Raw genomic sequence first — 18704 nt, forward strand, 5'->3', positions numbered from 1 at the left:
ATTTACAGTTGAAACAAATAAAACCTTATTGTAGAGTTGACGTGCTTGTAATTACGTAACAGTACATTCATAAACTATTTAATATTATGCATGAAATAGCCAATGGGTAAAGATGTATAGAAAAAAATAAAATATGAAACATTGAAAAATTATAAATTAAGCGCGTTTAGGTAACGTAAATAATTATACTTCCGTACAAAAGCAAGATTTTAGCAGCAATTTAAGAATTATAAATTCTGCTCATTCAAAAGTATCTAATTGCATGTTTAGTCTTTCTGTCACAAAATTGAAAAACGTTTACCGCTATTCTCTTGCACAACATGTCGCGCTGGTTTTATATTAAGGTAAATGAGACTAATTCCGTCATAGGGACTATTCCGTCTACTAGCGTTTTTCTCGAACAACGAACAAAATTGATACTTTCATAGACAAAAACAGCGATTGCTTTTAGTTTCAGCAATCAAAAGCAGATGGTTTCTTCTCCTACGATTGAAAATCAAAGAAATATACGCTCGTAGACGGAAGAGCCCCTATGACGGAATTAGCCACATTGACTAAGTTCTATTATCTTGGATTATTGCTTAATTATCATGTATCCATAATTTCTTTGCTGTATTTTATTACGTACTTACCTATTTCAGTACGTTAAACAGAATATCTCCGTCTCCGTCAGTAAAAATAATTGTTCAGCCCTTCCTATAACGACTTGAAATGCTTATCTGCTTGAAATTTGCCTGCATAATGTTAAGAGATGACGTTACCAATAAATCCAGTTTTCACCTTACTGACATTTTGTGACAGGTGATAAAATAAATTCAGTTCCAAGCTGCATTTAAAACATTGAAAATTCTGTATGCCTGACTGTTTACCTGTAAAAGAATATGTATATAAATCAAAATTTTAAAATTTAAATACCTCTTTTTTTATATTCAGAAAAATATAGATAGGTAGGTAGGTACTTTAAATGACGATTGCTTTTAGTTAAATAAATAGAAAACCCAACTAACATCCGAACATCGCGCGTCGCCTTAACGCGATTTACCAAGGAAATTGATAGTTACATTATCCGCGTCAACTCTGTAACTGTAAAATTTCAACACTTTACGGACCATTGCCGTTGGGATTCAGACTTTACCAGCTTTACTGTTGCAATATTAAAAATAAATCAGTGAATGTTCTAAGGCAATTTTAGACATAATTGTAAGCTCCAAGAGGCTTGTGTTATGAGTACCGGGTGACGAAATATATTTGTATATAAATATTAATATAGATAATATAAAGAATACATCCATAAGGGCTCATTTAGACGGCGCTAGAAGTCGCATGCGAGTTTCATAACATTGCGTTATTTGATCGGTCGGCTGAATTGATGCAATGTAGGTAACTAAAATCGCATGCGAGTTCACGCGCCGTCTAAATGAGTCCCAACTCAGGAACAAATATTCACTACCAACTAGGCTACTAATATAATACGAAGGACCTCAATAATGCGGTGCGATATTGCTGCCGATTGCATTACTACCGCAAATGTTGCTGACCGGAATTTACGGCAGCAATACAGTCGGCAGTAATCTCAAGCTACAATACTGCAGCAGTATAATGTCGGAATCCGAACGGTACCTTAACTTTCATAGCAATTTGATGACATGAACTAACATTAGCAAATGCCTCAAAGCAGACTAAACTGAACACTGCATGTATCCGCAATGGGCGCGCTGTTCTGGTTAACATCAGCAAAATCATGGAACGACTCTTCGGCCCCCAGTATCTTTCCCAACCACAAGAATATATGGCGTTTCGGAATTCCTCGCCCTGAAAGAAAGAGTCGAATGAATAAGTCCTTCAAGACACATTCGGGTTACGACTACACCGGTATATATGGTGCAGTATTGCAGCGTGACATTATTGCTGACTGCAATACTACTGCAGTAATGCAACCGACTGCATTGTGGCAAGAAACCTTATAATTATTAAAAATTTAATTTACGATAGTATTACAGTTGGCAGCATTGCTGCAGCATTATTGCAGCGCGACATTATTGCCGACTGTATTACTGCCGCAAATGTCCAATTCAGGTGAAGCCCGAATCCAAACGGTAGGTTTTATGAAAGTCTTGAATCTTGGTAAAGTAGTCTTTTAACTTTTCCTGTAGCAATTTGATCGAACCCCGGACCCTTGTTGCACTTCACATTGTTTGCCGTCCAGTTAAAAATAACAGCAGATCAGGAAGTTCATTCTAACTTATCTGGTTTTGATACGATCTTGAGGATCATCTTGGTGATTGGCGGGTATCTCATGCAGGGTTTTCACTTTCACCAATCAGCGTTAGCGATCTTCAAGGTCGTATCAAAATAAGAGCTAAGCCGTATCATTTTTTTAAATATGAATCGGGCTCTGGAGGAAACTAACTTTGCGTATAACAGGCAAATACGTAGCCGATGAGATCGAGGCTTAAATTGTCTTCGTGATACGACTGAAAAAAATGTTTATGATTTAAAATGGTAATCTGCCAGCCTATTATGGATAGCTTTATCCATCTTTATCCACGTGATAAAATAACTGTCACTGTTTAACACCGTGGGAAAGAAAGTGACGGACACCGTTTTATCACGCTGTCACGTAGACAAGAACGACCATCATATCCGTACTGATTATAAGTATGTACTTAGTTTAATGATACACAAATTTGGGGAACAAATCAAATTATTTTTATCAAATAACTATTTTGATATTAATTTTCTGACTGACATCAAGGTTGTTTTTGGAAAACTAGTTTTAACTAAAGAAAAGTTGTTAAAACTAGATGTCTGACTCATTCTACCTAACAATGATATGGAAATGAAGGTTGAGTATTGTAAATACTTAAATAATTATGGTTAAAAACAACATATTAGTAAAGTAGGTATTCTTTCTTACCTCAATAATACCAAAACAAGAAATGGGAATAACAACCGTGCTGGTTTTCAAATACATCTCGAGTAATAATTAGTGCGTCTCTTGTATTTGATCTACAAAACTAGGAAGAAAATACAAAAGTTAAAACAAACGAACACTAAGTATTTTAAAAGTATAAAAATACCAAGTATAGTGTAGGTAGTAGGTACCAGTAAACATTTTGTACAAGGCGCACTACGTCTCTTAATCTGCGTATTGTCTCTTCAATATTAAACCGTTCGTTCTCCAAAAATAATCGTCTCACTTGCCTAATGGCTAAGTCCATTTGCCCACATGCATGCATTATAAATATAGGACCCAGTGGGTTAAACCCAATATACATCAGACTCGATAGTAAAATGTAAAACGATTGAAAGCCAAATATCAACACGTACATTTGAAATTCATTCTTCTTTTCATCTAAATTCGTAGGATACGTGAGCTCATGTATAGGGACAAGTGTGAAATTACCCGCTAGGGCAAAATAAGTGGTGCCCAAAATAGCTTTGCAAATGAAAACACCGTCGCAAACTATACATACGATGAGCCAATATTTTGTAACCTTCCTTCCCTTAGCAGTATAGTCTCTAACCACGATTTCATCTTCCATGTTCAGTTTACTTGAGCGCTCTAAGTCTTCTTCAACTATTGTGATCATCTGAATAAATCGCTTTTTGTAAACTATTAAAATGGTGTAGTTAAAGCTTATTATAACGAAAACGGCTGCTAAACCGAGATTTGTGCAAATTTTGCTAAAACTGTCGTAGCAAATGCTACTGTAAATCATAGATATGAGAACTGGACAGTAGAAAACGTAAATAATGAGCATTTTTATCACCCATTTTAAAGTTACAGGTAGCGATGGATTGCCTAGATTCCAATATAAGGCTGTGGTAGATATATGAAAAGTTTTATCAAATTTGACACCCATCGTAAAGTAAAAATAGCGTGTTTCAAGTGCTGTTGACATTATTGAACTGCGTAGTATACATACTACATAGTAGCCAAAGCAAGGTCTAATATTATTTCCTCTAACTGATATTTTTCTCAAGCTATCATTTAACTGTTAACATATATGTAATTAGTACTACACAAATACAAAACATAAGCGACGAGCGGAACTACTAATTTATATTACAAATTAGAACCAGACAAACTATAATTTGTAAAAGGATTGTCTCATTTCAAACATAGACAGAGAGAATCATACTATCTTTGTCTTACACTAGTACCCAAAAGAAAAGGATGAATATAGTTTGTTTTGTTCCTATTTACTGACAATTTGGTTTGACCAACTATAGGTGCTTGCTGATGTTTATACTTGTTGGACGCTTTGTGACTAAATTTTTACTAGCAAAGGATTTTGTTACATATTCTTATTGAAAAATGTCTCTTAAATGGATAATAGATATACCAATTTAATGCAAATTAATATTGAAGGCACAAAAAGTTCTCTGATTACCAGTATTTGTAGTCTTCTCCGAGACCACGGGGACAACGCCGTTCTCGAAACGCCAGAGGTAAATCTTAAAACTTAAATACGCGATTAAGTCTTGTTGTATAATTTAAAATTTGTATATATTTTTTAAATTTACCTTTGTCCACTTATCCCTTACACCGAACAGAAGGCGTGTGAAAATTGCGATATAATTAGTGTGAATAAATAAAAAATTATACCCACCACAAGAGTCGTATAGGTGGAATATCGATTTCGATCGCGAACCACGGCAGCAATGGCGAAATTTAAATGGCGACTTCGCAGTGGTCGGTATAGCGTAGAAATTTCAAATGTATATTATTGTTTGCTTTATTTTATAATAGGTACTTACATAATATATAAGTTGTGTAATGTAAGAAAAAATAAAGAGAAAATATAAAAAAAAGAATTGAATTGAAGAAATTTTAAACAGACTTTATATCAACATTAAAATTAATGATCGAATTTAAACTGTTGTGAGTCATACTAACATTGAATAATTTTACTTAAAACAAGTATAAGTAAGCACTAGTGCGCGAGTGACTTAAAACAAGTGAGTCTAAACCGTGAAATTATTCAATTAAAATATATATAAAAAAAAATGTTTGTGCTCACTGAATCTAAAATCATGCAAATTTTATTGAATGTGATATAATGATGTTCTAGGAGAAAAACAATCCTAAAGAAGGCTTCGGTACGTTTGAGGCTGGTAAAGGAATTATACCAAAAGATTTTACCTTAGATGGGTATTGCCAGGGCCGGATTAACCCTAAGGCAGAGTAGGCAACTGCCTATGGGCCCCGCCTCGGCTAGGGGGCCCCGCCTCGGTTAGGGGGCCCCGCGCGCGTCAAAAAAAAATTTGTTTCATATGGTCAAAAAATAATAATAATTATGGTACCGACTTATACCTAATGTCCAATATCAGTTTCTCAGACACTCAGTCATTAGATGATTATGTAAATTATGTTATTTTATAGCTTTTAAAGTCTGTAATGTCGAGCACGAATTTCAGGCTCCTGAGGGCCTAAAACCTCATCAATGGAACTTCGGCCCTCCGAGTAACTCTTGTACATATGACACATATTATTGTTGAGTAACATTTGACGATTGGTTCGTGTCAGAGCGCTGCTGCACGCTACTTTCTTACAGCTCGATCCTCGGCGTCGCTTTTTAACAAATATCAACATTGATTTCAGAAGCTTGGCCTTTTGCCTCGCATGAAAGCTCACCTCGCTGGTTATAAGTACGCTTTGGGCTTGTTAAGTAATGTGGAGATTGCTGAGCTCGACCTTCAGCCAAAAGTGAGGCTACCTCACATTTTGGTTTGTCTTCCAAATCTCCTCTTCTTCAGCTTAGCCTTTGGTCTCGCTGCGCCAAGCTCGGCCTGCGGTCTCGCTTTTTAATACAATGGACATTCGTTAGCGTCTGTGCTCTAGCTGAGCTTGTCCTGAAGCACGGCTTTGACCTCGCCTGAAAGCTCGCCTTACTGGGGAACTTCGAATTTTTAGGGCCGGCCCGGCCTTTCTAACACGCTTTTATTTTAATATTATTATTATAGTTTTTTTATGTAATTCGACATTAAGAGACCTTATACATCTCTAATTGTATTTCGTTAGTTTGATTTGGTAGTTGTATTTTATAATTGTTGGTGTATTATTATTTTTTTTTTTGCTTGTATGTAAATTCAATGTTGACGTGTAAAAGTGCCCTTGTGGCCTATTTGTTGAATAAATGTTGAAGTTTGAAGTTCGGATCGTCTCAACCGACACCTGAAGGTTGAAATAAAAACCGAAAACTTACTTCCCTGTACTGAACATTATGTATGCAGAATTGACTATAAGGGGGCCCCGAGCATTGCACTGCCTAGGGGCCCCGACACGCTTAATCCGGCCCTGGGTATTGCGAAAATTTAAACATTTTAAACCAACATACTTGCAGACTATCACAATGCCCAGTGGGCTTAGCACGGTAGCAGTTATCACGCAATATGGTATAAAATATGTGAATAAAACGTTAGTTACCGACGATTTTATCATGCATACTATGGTAGCAGACGATATATGGAGTTATCCACATTTGACAGCGGTAGATGACAGAAGACAATTTGCATAACATGGGGGTTGGATAATTTGACATATTATCCCATTTTGACAGTTCAACTTAGTCAATTTTATCTAAGTGCTTCTTAGGTGACGATAAGCCTTGTCGTGAAAGCAAAACTAGTGAATAAACCTATTACAAATACAAATTACAGGTAAATATCCGTTTTTCTATGATTATATTGAGAGTTATTAGTTACAATGTTCCGCTTTATATAATATAGTCAATATTTTATTTGCAGGGAAGTCAAATTTTATTATTCCTACTCGCGGCTGCTGTTGAAGAAACAAAGCGTCGAAAAATCTCGTGCATAGCTTTAAGAAACGCTTGCAACCCGTTTGATATGCCAGACGAAGAGTTTCGGCATATTTACAGAGTGTAAGGAGTGTGCAGTGCATTTATGTGCCGAACTTAACGCAGAGTCTCAAAACGGTGATGGATTACCAAAACACCTTAAAGGTAAAGCTTAATAAAATTATAGTGTTTCTTTAAAGTTAATATGTATTCCATGTAAGACAGGCGTCTCAATGACAATGCTACTAAACTCTTAAATACTATCTCATATTATAATTGTAAAAATTAGTATGTTAAGATATTCTGTTGCACAATCTTATACTTATGCTACTAACTTACTAACAGAGGTTACTTATTTAAGCCACTTTTTACCTCAACATTCATATCCTAACCTAAAGGGGAAAGTCTACTTACCTAGGTACTTGAAAATATTACATCTATGTTCTTATTTGTTTTAGGTTTTAACAGTATTAGCTGTAATACTGGTAGCTGATGGCAACTACCAACGCGGGACTAGTCAAGATGATGGCTTGTCCATTGGCCAGACTACTGTAAGTCAATACCTTTCTCGAGCAACTTGCACACAGAAGGTAAGTTCTCTTGAGCACTGAATTAAGTACTTACTAGACATAAAAAACTGTGACATTCCACTAGGCGTGTCTTAGTAACTTTTTTGAATAAGTATGAGTGTGGCTGTATTGTGCAATGAGATAGGTAACTATTGTTTGATAGTTATGTTAAGTAGTTACTGGGTCTAGGATACATACTGTTATTCTTCATATTCAATTATTCATTATGTGAAAAAAACTGACAATCACAATATAAATTCCTGAAAATCTACCATGTGTAATTTTAAGTGAAATTGTATATTGTGAGATAAATAAATCATATCATATCATATCATAATCTGGGAATGCATTTAAGGTTTAACTAAGGCATCCAGTTCTAGTTCTAATGTGCTGCATTGTTGACAAACATACTTAGTCATATTTTTATTCAACAAAAATAATACAGGCCTATTGCTTGATGACTAGCGGAATGCGCAGCAAGCAGCAACCTCGAGTCTAGGACAAAACTTAACTTTCATATTTTTGGTGTGCATCAGTAAGCGTTCATATTGCTCTTCACGAGACTCCAATGGATAATACATATATATAAAAACTAGCGGATAATATATATAAAAACCAATGGATATTATTCCCCGAAATGGTCGTTCCCGTCGATTAGTTACTAGTAGCTATATGTTGGGTGCAAATAGCCTGCACTCATGTGAAAATATTTCATTCATAGCTGCCACATGAACCTGCTGTTACTTATTACCTTATTTTTCTTCCAGAAAACTTCTCGTGGATACAGGGGGAAATTAAGGAAGGCGCTCCCCGAGGACTTCCTAAGCATCATGCACAAAACCGGCTGTTGTTAAGAGCCCATCAACCTGCACACTAGCGCCACTGCTAAGTAATCGTGATTATTTCAATTTAACGAAATATATTTAAAAAAGGGGGCCGCTACGCATTGTATCTTGTATTAAAGTACCTTTTGAATACTCGTACATCAAACTAGTTTCTATGTTGCTGGATTCGTCAATCTATGCGTCCAAGTTAAAACGGCCGTTTTTGTTTTGAGTTTATAGATTGACGAATTCAGCAACATAGAAACTAGTTTGATATATTCACAAGGTACTTTAATACAAGATACAGTACGTAGCGGCCCCCCTTTTTTAAATATCTTTCGTTAAATTGAAATAATCATGATTATTTAGCAGTGGCGCTAGTGTGCACGTTGATGGGCTCTTGAGAATGTGCGCGTGCGAGCCAGCTTAATAAATACTTATTTCGCCTATAACCAACTATGTTTTACTATCACACAAATACCTACCTAATCTATTTACCTATTTTTCTATGGTCAATCTTCATACAAAACAGCATTCCCCGCATGTAGGTGTCGCTTATTCTTATTTTTCATTTTAGCGTACAAAATCTGTCACTGTTACTACTTATAGCTTCTAAACGTATTTAATCCGACTTTCATATATATATACACTATAGTATAATTAAAGCATTTTAAGCACGTTCTTATTTAAAGACGCATCTAGTTAGTCTGTGGCGGTCAAAAGGTTAAATAAGAATATTCCTAAATGCTCTATTATGCTATAAGTCTACCTACTTTAGTAACTATAACTACGGTCAGACAGAGTTTAATATAGGTGAACCAGGATCTATTGAGGGTGCGCCATGTTGCGGAATTTCACTGGAACTAATTTTTTCATACTACACTGAATTGTCACCCTATACATGAGAATAACAGCGCCCTCTTGACAATTATCATATATTACTGGTCAGGCTATACTCTAATAATTAATGTTAAATTTTAAAAAACTATGTTAAATCCATTAACAACAATGTCAATATTCTCGCGGCGTTGGCACTGTTGTCAGTCTTCTATGTTTACTAGGTAAGTTAAGAGCCCGTCAACGTGCACACTAGCGCCACTGCTAAATAATCGTGATAATTTAAATTTAACGAAAGATTTTTTTAAAGGGGGCCGCTACGTATTGTATCTACATAGTATTAAAGTAACTTTTGAATACATCAAACTAGTTTTATGTTGCTGGATTCGCCGATCTATGAACTTAAAACAAAAACGGCCGTTTTAACTTTGGACGCATAGATTGAAGAATCCAGCAACATAAAAACTAGTTTGATGTATTCAAGAGGTACTTAAATGTGACGGAATCTATGAAAAGGGACCTTATTTTCGATGGCGCTTACGTCATTATTAAAGATGCTCCGATATAAATATAATGCCGCGCGATGTAAGCGCCATCGACAATAAGGTCCCTTTTCATAGATAATGCCCCAAATACAAAATACAGTACGTAGCGGCCCCCTTTTTTTAAATACCTGACGTTAAATTGAAATAATCACGATTATTTAGCAGTGGCGCTAGTGTGCACGTTGATGGGCTCTTAACAATATCGGCTCTGTGCTGCTGGAGAGAATATTATAAATGGGTAAATAACACAACTATTGCCAAAAAGATAAACCAAGTTTATTTTCACATTAAATTATGGTATACAAACAAATCATTAATTGTCGTCCCCGGTGCGAAAGTGCCCATGATGCTAGCAACTTTTCAACGCTGGATTACTATGGGCAGCTTTTGCACCAGGAACGGCTCGGAGCGAGGGCCGTAATGTATAGGTATACATAGTAATGACCTGAAAAGGAAAAAAGTGTTTTGGTCTCAGACACACTCAGAGTACTCAGACAACGATATAACCGGAGAGTTAGCCACGGAAATAGGTACTTATGCAATTTATAAAGCAACGTAATCCCTCTAGTTAGTGTGCCATACTATCATTATTAATTAATCCGGTCGCCTGGCAGCAGTTCAGCGGTGGGTGTGAGAGTGGTTGGGCAACAACGGAGTTGTAAAATCAATTGAAGGTGTGCAATTTATAGAGCTCTGTGTTTGGTGTGATATTATAGCTAATTATGTATTTAATTCAAATATAACAATGCCAGGCGTTTTTGCTTTACGTATATAATCCACTCGTACTTTTCGCAATCGTACTTTTTGTACTCTGTCACAGAATAAATAATAGTACTACTCTGTTCGATTACGCCTAGGTATGTGTTAAGAAAAAGTAGAAGACATATACAACTATGCGTGAAGCAATTGTGAGTCAGGTGCAATTTGCTCATGGTCTTCCTGCAGGCGCTCAAGTGGTTTGTGTACTTTCATCACCTGACACTACTATTCCCCCAAATAAAACGCCTGGCATTGTTATATTTGAATTAAATATATAATTAGCTATGATATCATTTTACAACCCCTTTGTTGCCCATCCACTCACACACCCACCGCTGAACTGCTGCCATGCTGGATTAATTAATAATGATAGTATGGCCCACTAACTAGAGGGATTTCGTTGCTCTATAAATTGCATAAGTACCTATTTCCGTGGCTAGCTCTTAGACTAATATATATAATATACAAATACTTAAATACATAGAAAACATCCATGACTCGGGAACAAATATCTGTGCTCATCACACAAATTAATGCCCTTACCGGGATTCGAACCAGGACCGCGGCTTCACAGGCAGGGTGACTACCCATTAGACCAGACCGGTCGTCAAAACATATATATGTACTTACATAAGAGAATTTGGGACGTTAGCCGCGTACCCTGCCTCGTTTCCAGCCTTGGCCACCGGTGGACTTGATCACTTTATCTTTAGTGTATGACATCTATTTCAATTTATAAGAACTGAAACAAACTACTAATGATGTCGCGGGGTAAACTATAAAAATACTAACGCGTTGGCCACATTGCGCGACTGGCTCCGGCTAAGGCAGGGAAGGCTAGATGGGAACGAAAGGTCCGATCGCTGTGTCTCGCTACAACCTATGGTTGTCGCCTTAGCCGAAGCCAGTCGAGCAATGTCATGGCCAAGCCGTAAGGCTAAAGGCTTCGTCACACGGGCGCGTTTTCCGGGCGGGGCGTTAGCGGGGCGCGCCGCTTTTACATATAAAACGCTCACGCCCCGCCCGGGAAACGCGCCTGTGTGACGGAAACTTAAGCGTATGCTGAGACGCAGGCGACGTAGGTCACGCAGCGCAGCACAGAGCGATTTTTGTAAAGTATAGAACGTCCTTTAGGTACGCACACTCCAGAGTAAGGACGTTCCATACTTTACAAAATCTGCTCTGTGCTGCGCTGCATGAACTGCGTCGCCTGCGTCTCATAATACGCTTAGCCTAGTGGCATTATTCATAAAAGTGTTACTGCCCTGAATTAGCTATGAATCGTTTGTCTTTATCTGTCATTTTGACTTAGATAAAGATAAGATAAAAGATAGTTTATTCAAGTAGGCATAATTACAATGCGCTTATGAACGTCAAATAAAGCTAGGTAGACCGGCTCCCTTATGTATTTGAAAGAAAGGGATAAAAAATTATTTAACTAAATCAGGTCCGTAAAGTTTTATGAATAAGGTGGTAAGTACATATCTTGTCAAATAAAAATGATATTTTTGATAAAAGTTTTTATTGCCGACTATAAAGGCCCCTGTACACAATGGGCCATCGCCGGCCAAACCAAGGGACGCAGCCATGCGGTACAATGAGATAGCAATATCACTTGCTCCCTCTAACGCATAAATGCGTCCCCCAGAATGGCGCATTGTGTACTGGGGCCTTAACAGGCAATTAATACCTACTCATAAAAACAATTTCTAAGAAACCCAAACACAAATTAGGTTGCTTTATATATATCAAAGAGTTTCTTTGACCACATCCTGCGTCCATCATCAGATATTCGGTGGTACCATAATATTGCGTTATCAGTTATCACCCAACTTAAATAATGTATATTAAGTTTTAGCTCAATCGAATAAAGAGACGTGGGGTCTAATTTATCTTGTAATATGTACTTGATACATACATTGCAACTTAAAGGTTTGTTAGAAAAAACCTTTTAAATACCATTGTAATAGTTTCACCTACATATGCTTAACAAATAAACACTTTTACTATTGACTTCGAAATGCATGGACGTGCCTGCTGAGAAGTGTGTTCCAGGCAGAAAGTCAGAACTTTTTTTTGGCGCACTCTCTCGTTCTATAGCTAAATATTATGACTATCCCTTTTCTAAATAAGTCATTAAATAATTGAGGCTGCAGATTTTAGTTAATTTCTATCGTGTCCTCGATAACTTGAGTGTCCTCCAATATGTTATGACTGAAACAGAAACAAATAGATTAGATGAGGTCATGATTCTATAGTGGCGCAGGCTAGTACAGAGGTTCATTTGCAAATTATAAGAAATTAATGTCATTTTTAGAAAGCTGTCGTTTTTAAGTCAGGGGGATTTTATAGTTTCATTGGTCCGATTTCGTTTCGACTGAAAATAAATTAAATTTTGTTCCAGGAACTATTAATCCGTTATTTAAAGCATTTTTGTTATTATTATTTTATTAAAGAGTACCTATTATGTATTAAAGTGTAGTCTATGCCACCTGCGGCATAAAAACATACCAATGAACATCTTATTCAACAATATTTGTCTCAGTAGTTCAGCTTTTATGCTAGGGTAATACACGACACAAACATACCCACACACATACATACATACCTACATACATAGGCTGCTAAAATCATAATTCTTCCCATTGTCACGTATACAATCAAACCACTTAGGGTATTGCAAATGAAAACATTTAAAATAAGAGTACCTACTTAAATCTTTCAATTAAACTGCTGGCAATACACACTAGGCTATGCCTGCGCAGTTTAGCATGTACACTGTACAGTTCAACTGCACAGGTAAAGCCGGTTTGGAAACTGCAGTCGAATGCCTTTTTACCTGTGCAGTTAGACTGTACATAAAAATTAAATATTAATAATATTTTATCCTTATGTCTTAGATTCATGGCACAAAGTGTGGTGGTGTTTTTCTTTTGTCAATACACTTGAATTCTTACATACAAAACCAGCTTCTACAATATTCAGACAGGGTAAAAAAAAACAATTTTGAAAGTGAGGTCTACGGGTTCCAAAGTTTTTAATTGTTGTTACAATCATTATGACCTTTTTCTGCAGTGTGAAAAAAATGTCAATTGGTAGTTTAGTAGTGTATCTTTCAATGTTGTTAACTCTAGTTTACCAAAAACAAGTATAACAAACTAGAACTTTCTAGTTAGGTAATTAATCTACAGTTGGATCAACTTTTACAACATCCATTGTTGCCATGACAACTTCATGCAATTATAGTAGTCATAGAACAGTTTTTAACAAACTTTTGTCACTTAGTAGAACATAGTCATAGTAGAAGATCAGTGTCAATAGTTTTAAATGGCACAATAAACTCTTCATGATTTTAGTTTAAGAAAGGTGTACTTACATCTCCAATCCTTGATTCTTCTGGATCCATTTTAGACAAGCCAGTTCTCCCGGTAATTGGTTGAGTTACCGCTCACTGCTAGCGGAGCCTGGGTTGCTGCCACATTGATTTTTCTAACTTTGCAGCTCAATTAACGACAAGTCTGACAATAAAAATAGAATTTATAGATAATTGACACATTTAACAGCTAAATTGTATTCAGTGATGACTTGATGACCCTACCTGCAACGGTAGTTAGAAACTGGATTTGGGCTAATATCAACAAGATAAACAACAAACATTAACACATTAACTGCCAGCGACTCACTAGGGGAGTTCACTGTTCGTAGGCGCTTTTTGCTACATACGGATTTTCCCGTGTTATCGGCTACACTCTTAGCGCGTAGCTCGCGCTGGCACTGAATGTTTTAAGTAATGCTAAGTTATGGATGTTTCTTGTGTCCATACTACAAACTTTGCTTAGTTTGAGATGAGGTTGATCTGTATTAATTATTAGCATAGTACTTACCGACTTCCATGCCTGCTGCCACTGATGCCACTGATCTGTACGGATCGTGCTCTCATAGAACTTGTATGCAGCACTGCACTTATCTCTGGCTTCCGAGAGGCTCATTTTCGAGGGAGGACTCCCTGTACTCCCTGTAGGCGAACAGGGGATGCTGAGTTATATATTTTGCTAGCATTTTCTTTTGCGTCAAAGCATCGACTGAAAAACATATTCATGACAAAATCAGTTATGATCAAACGAATTATAACTTTTTCTGTAAATAAATTATTGGTTTTTAGAGAAACTTACATTATGCGTGGCATTTTCTTTAGATTTCACAGCAAATCAGTATTTTTCTTCAACTTGGTTTGTATTCTGATATTTTCACTGATCACGCGCGTACGCGATGCTTGTCAATGTCAAATTATTGTCAATTGACTCAATTGTCAAACACGATTATCCGTGCATGTTATAATGTAGGTCAATTTGTATAAAGCTGTCACTCATTTAAACACTTTTCAATTTGGAAGTGTAGTAATAAAATTGACTATTCATGTTCAAACTATGTCCGACACACGTCCGACATATGAATAAGGGTAGCCATTGAATAGATTTTTCATAAGCTCTACGCATAGACAGTCGTGGTCACTATCGTATGATAGTCGATAACTTTATTCAATATCGACGTGGTAGGCTTATCGTAGCTCGGGGCCATGCTCAGCGATATGACAAATTTACCAATAACGTTAGAAGACAACGTATCATACCACGTGCAATATGATACGCCCGTGCTAAGCCCGCAGCACGATATAACCATAGATACCAGACAAAATATAAACATCGTCTCAATTTATTCATAGAAAGATGCGAATAAAATTCATGTGTTGTATTACCCCGTCGTAAAGGGGAGCAAGGGTCGCACGGACGTCTGCAATGCCGTCTAGGGTCATTTACATATGGATTTACCCCGGTTTACCCTCAACAGATGGTTTTATTTTATTTTTTGCAGGTTTAGTAATTTGTAGTAGACCATCGGGAGAGGGAGTGTTTTTACTGAATTCAATTAAGTACATGAGAGTTAAATTTTACGATGTAGGGATTAAATTGGATATTGTTTTTATTATCATTGTAAAACGCGTTCGCCATGCTCTGTTATTTCTCAGCCTATTTTCGTGAAATTTTGTGACCAGGTTCGAAATAGTTATTTACGATACAAGTGCGGAAAAGAGGAAATTCGAAACGAGTGGCGATAAATTAAAACACGACCGAAGGGAGTGTCTTAAATCGACACGACTTGCGAATTACCTATTCGCACGCATATCGAACAACGTTTTACAGTACATATGCCCCTTTAAATATTGACATAGCAACGAAAAGTGCTTATTTACGCACTAGTACGGGAATAAGCACTTTCCGTGTCTATGTCGAAAATTTAAAGGATCACAAGACACGTGCGAATAGGTAATTCGCCACTCGTTTCGAATTTCCTCTTTTCCTCACTTGTATCGTAATTAACTATTTTTGTCAATTCAGTTTTTGGATCGTTTTCAAAAAACACAAATATGTTAAAAGACTTAAAAGTAATTTCTGATTTCTAGATTCAATTTTTCAAACGCTGTTGAAAAGTATTTGTGAAATTAAATACTGTTTTTCATGTTATTTTACCTACCTTCCAAAGAACCTTATCCTTTGCACATTGGAGAAAATTCAATTTTCCACCTGCTACGTATGTAACCTTTATGTTATTATGCTGTATGTAGTACAATTAATCTTCTTATTGTGCCACACAAAGGAGTCAAACAAAGAACACCCAGCTGAAGCTAGTTTAATAACGTGCATTGATTACCTCTCACTAGATGCCGCTAAAGCTAAAGTTAGTAGGTAGGTATAGGTAGTTAGTTTCAGGGACAGACATAATATAAAACAATGAGTAAAACTCAACGGCACCAATAAATTCCAATTCCAATTTCTTTAAGATTCCCACGTTACAAGCTGAAGCCTACAATTCACCTCAGAATTTAGGGAAAAAATACTCTATACTTCTCCTAAGTGTTGTTTATGTGTAACTTTTTAATACTTCGCGTAATTCGGGTATGGTCACAGAATAAATAATAGTACTAAGTACAGAAGACTCACTCTCTAACAAAACGCGTCTGTTACGATCAGCACAGATATGGTCGCTAGGTGGCGACAGCGCCACGCGCGGCTTATGGCTTTCCCCAAAATTGGGGCCGAACGGATGTACTTTTAGCTACCTGTAGCAAAGCGACGAAATCGCGGAGTGAGACACGCCTGGTATGGTAAACCTTTTTTAGATTGAAAAAAATCATATTATAGAGGTGATACTACCTACACATTATTGGCCGGAATTGCACAGTCTAGTGGTAACTAGCGATCTGTGATAACGGTCCTCACACAGACCGAGCCATAAAGCCACACGAGCCAAGCTTTATTAAAAAGGAGACAATGAAATATAAATTTGATCTAACGGGTCAGGTAAGTGCATAATGGCACGGTTATAGGTTATCGTAAAAGTGGAATGGCTTAATGCGGGTCCTTTCTTATAAGTTTTATCAGAGATAAGTAAGTAAGTAATAAAGACTAGGTACTTAGTCGAAGCCGTTATGGATCGCTTCCATACATAACCCATTTTTTTTTTATTAAGCTATGAGCTTCATCACATATGTTCCTTGAGTAATTCTAAGCATTTCAAGTACGGGAGGCAATAAGAAATGTGCGTCTAGTCGGAGAGAGCGGGGAACAAAGCTCAAAGATGGCCGCCACCCTTCATATAAAAAAATTATTCTCTTCCTGGTGGCTACTAGGGCAAGTTTGGTATCATTTTCGTATAAACTGAAGACGTAGAATTCATTGCTGATATTAGTTTTTTCACTTTCATAGTAATTTTAGGTACAAGAAAAACGTAAAAAGGTAAAAATGTTGGTTGGAAATTTTTGCTTTGAGAGCTAATAACTTTATACGGGCGCGTGTACACGGTGCCGCCTCCGCGCCGCCGCCGCACCTTCGCGCTATGTACACTACACGAGAGGCGTAAAACCCGCGACGGCGGGCTATACGAGTCTCGTGTACATAGCGCGAAGGTGCGGCGGCGGCGCGGAGGCGGCACCGTGTACACGCGCTCTACCGGTAAACTGAGGCTACTTTGATTCGTGGGGTAACATTGATCATCGATTTTGAAACTTTAAACAATTCGTTTATGAACGCTTTTATCATTTGCATTTATGTTAAGGTTGCCAACCACATCAGAAAATTCTTAAGCTCGCTTTTAAAAATCAACTTCCTGTTGCTCAAAAATCGATGACCAAATTTAATGTTACCCCGCCATTCAAAGTAGTCCCAGTTTGACCTTCAAGATGTCAGTATTTGAGAGGTCAAAGGCCATGTATTTTGTGCAGTGACTTTTCCATCCATGTTAGTCGCTTTGTAGAGTCTGTGCGTAAAGAGAAGAGTCGTGGAACGTATCCCAATTATACATTCCACGACTCTGCTTTTTCCGAACAGACTCTACGCTTATTTGTTTCGTTGTGCTTTTCATAGATGATGTGTTTTGAATATATTGGAATGCATCAATATTTTTATTATTTATTTTACGCATCTTCTCTCAGATATGCGTTTTAAGATTGATGAAGATTGATGATGTGTGATCCCCTGATAAAAGCCTCCTCCATCTTTTTCCATTTCTGTATGTCTGCAGCAGTATTTTCACAGTTCTTCCCTGCCACCCTCTTAAGGCCCAGCCATTCAAACGAAACATCCAAAATTTGCCACTGAAATTTTAACCTAAAACGTAGGAAATAGAGTAGATTTTGCGTTGTTTAAAAATTTAATGAAACAAAGCAAAAGCGACTCTGTTCCAATTGAACATGGTTTAAATTACATCGAACTGAATAGGTAATATAGGTAGGACCTTGGGCCTTAGGAGGTAGCTATGATGTTGTCAACTCAACTATTTCTTAGTCTCCCCGGGTTCCGTTTGCCCAGTGAGCCTTTTCATTTCGTTGTTTGAACAGTCCACATACAGACGTGCAATTAGCAGAGAGTTTCAAAAGGTCCGAAATTTCCTCAGAAATACCAGGACAATTCCACAGGAATGGAAATGGAAAATATCGATTCCTATACAAAAATATGAAAAGTTTCAAATTTTTTTCAAGTCGAAATTTTGCAAGTTCGGAAACTTTTCGACGGCACCACAGTAAGTCTATCTCTTGTCCTTTTATTGTCTTGGCTAGAAAACATCACTAACTAAGGAGCTAAATATTCGTGCTCATCACACAAATAAAAGCTCTAATCATGATTCGAATACAAGACCACCAAATTAATCAGGCAAGTCAACTACTAACCAGGCTGATATTAAAATAACAAAAGCTTAAAGCAAATTTTACCATAACCCCGTCACACAATGTGATAGTCACGGGACTTTTCACATTATTTTCAATTCTATAAAAGCTAATATCACAGAACCTCTCAAAGAATCCACTTT

At 37.0% G+C, this 18704-nt stretch overlaps 1 pseudogene; it reads right to left on the reverse strand.

Moving 5' to 3' along the window:
- Positions 1 to 815: 815 nt before the first annotated feature.
- On the reverse strand, positions 816 to 3866 carry LOC134656559 (uncharacterized; annotated as a pseudogene).
- Positions 3867 to 18704: the final 14838 nt, after the last annotated feature.

Source organism: Cydia amplana, chromosome 18, assembly GCF_948474715.1.
Source record: "Cydia amplana chromosome 18, ilCydAmpl1.1, whole genome shotgun sequence".
In the NCBI taxonomy this organism is placed as follows: domain Eukaryota; kingdom Metazoa; phylum Arthropoda; class Insecta; order Lepidoptera; family Tortricidae; genus Cydia; species Cydia amplana.